Source organism: Lutjanus erythropterus, chromosome 14 (assembly GCF_056507025.1).
Source record: "Lutjanus erythropterus isolate fLutEry1 chromosome 14, fLutEry1.hap2, whole genome shotgun sequence".
Taxonomy (NCBI): Eukaryota; Metazoa; Chordata; class Actinopteri; order Lutjaniformes; family Lutjanidae; genus Lutjanus; species Lutjanus erythropterus.
The window spans coordinates 33,737,731-33,743,148 of NC_139330.1; the positions used below are offsets into that span (position 1 = coordinate 33,737,731).

The 5,418-nt window shown below is 36.5% G+C and overlaps 1 pseudogene; it reads left to right on the forward strand.

The window, feature by feature from the left end:
* The first annotated feature begins 2,318 nt into the window (after nt 1-2,318).
* On the forward strand, nt 2,319-3,876 carry LOC146315849 (uncharacterized; annotated as a pseudogene).
* The last annotated feature ends 1,542 nt before the right edge of the window (nt 3,877-5,418 follow it).

The following is a 5,418-nucleotide window of genomic DNA, read 5'->3' on the forward strand; positions in this document are numbered from 1 at the left end:
GTAAAATGTGTCACCTTCAATAAAAATGTAGATTAAACATGTTCTCCATTGTCTAAAGTTACCAATCGCTCACGTGTTTACGCCTTGGGGCGGAGAAATCTTTGCCCATAGACTTCATTATAATTTGTACAGGTGCAGTAGCTCCTCTTCAATACAAGAGATAGGAGCTCCTCGGGGCGCAGCTCTCCTGATCTCATTGATGGTGCGTTCAGGTGTACTTGAGGGTCGGAATTTCTAACATCCTACATTTAATTTTATTAATTATCAATTTTCCGACTTCCATAATGGTTTTTCAAGTGAAAAGCACTCAGAGTGAAAACAGAAAGAAAACAGAAGGAAAACAGAGGAGAATCCGGTTAATTTTCAAAATAAAAGTCCCGTGAAACGCTGCTGGTGTAAATTGAAGTCGCGTGCATGACGGAGCAAAACTGTGCGGCTGTGCCGTTCCGCACCTGGTGTAAATCCCGGGTGATGAGGGGGTTGTAGATGATGATGACGACTCAGTCACTACAGCATTGGCATGGCCTAAAAAGGAGAGAAAATTGTGTAGTGTAAATAATAATAATGACAACAATAACAACAATAATAACAACCAGGGGTGCACATAACTGGTGTGCAGGGGCACATGAGTGGTCAAAATAAAAAATGTGCACCAGACAACACATGAAAAGGCTCATTTGCGTACCAACATTTGTTAGTCTACAGAACACAATTGAGAACACACCTCAATGGAAAATGAATGAATGAATGAATGTTTTGTTTACAAACTGCATCAAACAAACCTCCAGACCCTACCTTTAACAAGGAACAGTGTGAACCGGACAAAACTAATTTACAACAAAGTGTAATTTTCTCCTTTTTTTTACCGCAAACCTCCAGATATGAAAATAAACATCAGCAGCTAACGTTAAGCTAGTTAGGCTAAAACAAGTGCTAACAAATCAACATTAGCTAACTTACCGACAGTCTGAGATTCGTCTCTCCTATCGGCATCAAGGGTGTCGCTGGAAATATAAAAATCCTCTTCGTCATCTTGGATAGTCTCCGTCAAATTCTTGCATTCACCGCCATCGCTACTGTCGGCCGCCATGGTGCTAGTGTCAGGTGCTGTTAGCTGCGTTTTTTCTCTCCATGACGGCGGTGTCACCAACATGTCTTCTTTTACGGCTTTTCCAGATCTGGTGAAAGGTCTTTTGGGCATGGTGAGACAAAAGAAGACAAAAAGGAGGCTGTTGTTGGCAAGAGACAGATCAGAATCGGTCTGAATCTGCATGAAAAGTGATGCTGCGTTCAAGTACAACTCAGAGGTCATAAATTACCACTTCTGAGTAGGAAAAATAGAATAACAGCCGGTATGTTTTCTCAACCCCAGTTCTTCATATGACGTAATTTTACCATGGCCGCCCACATCGTAAACGGTGAGAAAATGTTACATTTTATGAGTTTTTATGAATTTTAATGACCTCAACCTCCGACTATGATGACGTATTTCCCACCTCTGACTATAACAAACGCAGCATGACCTGTGCTTTGCCTGTGACCTGTGACCTCATGGCACATTTTTGGTGCAAACAGGAAGTCTGAATACCTCAAGCTCACGGAAAAATGCCGGGTTTAGCCACTGAAATGAGAGAGTTAATTAATCTAAAATATACACTTCTTGTATAAAATGGCTACAAAAAAGAAAGCTTCTCAAAACAAAGAAAATGAAATGCAACATTTGCCAACACAAAATGAAGATGAAGGACTGCAGTCGGGAGATTTATGTAAATGGTAAGTAAAGTTACCCAATCTCCCTTGAATTAACTTAATCTGCACCAGATTACATCACAGTATGAATTCATTAGGTTATTTTTTGTTTGTTTGTTTGTTTGTTTTTATTTTTTTTATTCTTTATGTATTTACTGCCTTATCTATAATAATATTACTATCTATCTATCTATCTATCTATCTATCTATCTATCTACATATTTTGTTAATTCTTCAGAAATGTTCATTTTTAGATAGTCATCACATTGTAACAAATTTTTGGAAAGGTTTTAAACATAGATCACAGCAATAATGGTTTATCTTTTGAATTTCATGCTGGTTTGTCAACAGAGGACCAACCACAAAGGCGTTGTCACAAAATCAGTCCAGCATAAGTCTATCTTCAGCAAATCCAAGATGAGCCTTTTCAACTGGATGCGATTCTTGTACAGGTATGGAAGTAATGCTAAAATATCTACTGGATGTGTTTTTTTTTTAATTACATAGAAATAATCTAAATTAACAGAAAGAATCACATTGCCTGTGATTTAGATTTCCTATGTCCTATTCTAAAAGCCAGAGGTGGGTTATGGTATATAGTCACATATGCTTTAAGCATAAGCAGTCTGTTAAAAGAAAACCATTCCAGAGCGTTTTCGTAGAGGCCCCCTCTGAGATGTATAGAGAAGATGTGCTTTCTTTCCAGATGAATTCTATTCCAATTATTGTCTATTTCATTTATTTTACTGAGGGAGGCAATATTGATCATAGCTCCATGCAGTTTGTTCCATCATCATGAAACTTTGGCACATCGGTAATGCTGACATTGCTGGGCTGTACCTTGAATCACTGTCATGCCCATTGTCATAGTAAAGAATGCCCTCCCAAGTGTAATTGTTTAAGTATTGTCTGCATAAGGCCACAACATTTTCATTTTATGTATTTTTAAGGTTTGCACAAGGCCTACGATTGAGACAAATCGACATGATGACAGAGGACATTACTGGGAGTTGAAGAACACTGTCAAAGATGGACAAAAAGCTATGAAATGTCTGTGTTGAGGCAATGGAGAGAAAGAAGAGAAGAAAAGGACAGAGACTGGGAGGGCAGAAAGAGTTTGTGGTTATCGATGAAAGCCATTTCAGACACTAAAGGAGGGTAAGTGGAAACAGCCATACACCTAAAATTTCTGTGGGAATTTGTGCCACAAACCCAGCACCTTTCAGCTCCGTCGTGTTGGAGTGGAGGCAGACATCTATATGGCAGATATCTAAAAAAAAAAAAAAACGGCAAATCACACCAAAACTATCAAGGTGGACAGACAGCACTCTGGGCAAGAGGAAAAATATATTTTGCTTTAATACTGGGTGAGACAGATGTATGAGTAGGAAAAGATTGGAGCTGTATCTGTGGGTTTTGTCACTGTATGAATATGAGGTAAGGAGACTCACTAATGCTGACAGCAAATTTGAAAACATTGTCATGAGAAAACTAGGATTTGCTGATACAATGGTGGGGGTGAATCCATACTTACAGGGATATAATAATTTTATAACTCAAATCTGATGTTTTAATGGTCAAATGATTACCATATATTAGTCAGCCATCATCATGTGAATAACTACCATTTTTAATGTGTTCTATTTGAATATTTTGACAGTATGGACGTGAAAGAATGGTTGGTGGGTGACACGGAAAAAGTGGGTGTTTGGAATTCTGGGTGTGAAGCACACAGGACAGAAGACGATGCCTGTTCTCCGCTTGGTGGAAAGACGGACCAGACGAGAGCTGATCCCACTGGTTCTGCACCACGTTTGGACGGGATCCACAATACTGACTGATGAGTGGCGGGCTTACCGTCAGGCTCTGCCTGAATTTGGATACAAACATTATACAGTCAACCACAGTGTGGAGTGTGTCAATGCTGTTACAGGCTGCCACACTCGACACATTGAGAAGGCCTGGAGGAATTACAAGGAGACCATCGGGAGACTCCGGGGGAATCGCACCGAGGATCTACTAAGAGATCACCTGATTATGATTGAGTGGAATGAATGGCTGGGTAAAAAACACTGTAATGGTCCACTGGGACGCCTGCTCCATGATATTGCAGAGCAATACAAATAGACAAATAAATGATGCCAAGAAGGCAACACGTTGACATTCCAGAGTGCTTTGTTGTTTATTGTTAATTCATTGAATATATGGGGTTAGTATGAAATATTTTAATTTTCAGTATGCCTGAATATTGTATCGTTAATTGATTTTAAAACTAAGTTGTCATTGTTGTGTTGTAATCCCACCATTCTTGTCTACCACCATGTTTATCTGTTGTATAGTGTTGCATGTTATTGACCCTCTGTTCATAAATGTGTTCAATACAATGATCAGACCCTATTTTTTTTATCAATGCAAAATAATCACTCTGTTTTAGATAACCAATAAAAGTCAAATAAATGTTACTTGATGGTTTACAAACAGCTTGTTAATCATTAAACAATTATTATAAACATCAGTTGCAACTTTACAATAACCAGCTAAGTAATGTTTATAGATGGTTTATAAACCAAATATTAACCATTTACAAAGTGCTACAAATAAAATGTCTTCTATATATTTAATCTTTATAGATGTTTTACAACCAATTTCTTAAAGGTATATAAATCATTAACAAATGCTTAATATAGTGTTAAAAATGTTATAATGAGTGTAACTATAAACCGTTAATAAATAGTCCATTAATAATTAATAAACATTACTAATTATAATTGAATTGTTTGTCAGTGGTAAAGTAACTATTAACTTACATTATTAAAATAAATATTTGCCATTTAAAAATGATTGTTAAACATTAATAAATGATGTATTTACCATTTATGAATGGTCTATATGCTGTTTATAAATGATTATTAAGTATTAATAAACTATCTGTTAATCATTTATAAATGGTCTCTTTACCATTTATATATGATGATTATTGTAAAGTGTTACCCATATTTTAAGTACATTTTCTCAATTATTCTTTGATAGGTTTACTTAAGTAACATTTTCAATACAGTACTTCTACTTGTACCAGAGTATCTTTACAGTGTGATATTTGTACTTTTACTTCAGTAAATGATCTGAATAGTTACTCCAGTACAACAATACTTTCTCTTTTTTTGCTTGGAACTACTTCTTTGATGTTTTTTCCTTCTGTAAATAATAATAATAGTAGTAATGTGAGCAGACATATTAAGACACAACACTGACTTATGTCACATTCATAACAAACACACAAAAGAAATCAAACTGTCATCTAAGAAAACCTCACATTGCTTCTTAATAATAGTAATTATTCTGGTGTAAATACTCCAAACTGCAGACAGGACAGGATACACTTGTCATAGAGAACTTTGATGCCCTCTGGTGGTGAGACAAGAAACTAAACATGTTCTACATCTAACATACTCAACTCACACTGTTCACGCTGTTAGTTTAAAATATTTGATTATTTGTCATCATGGAATTAAATGAGGGAATTGTTCAGTCCAGTTTCAGGAGAAACTGAATCTCTGGAGTAAGGCTATCAATTTTTACAGCTGCTTTTACTCTACACTACACTTCAGGTGTTGGAATCAGACACACACAAAGACTCACATGTACAGGTGACTACAGCTTTGATTGGAG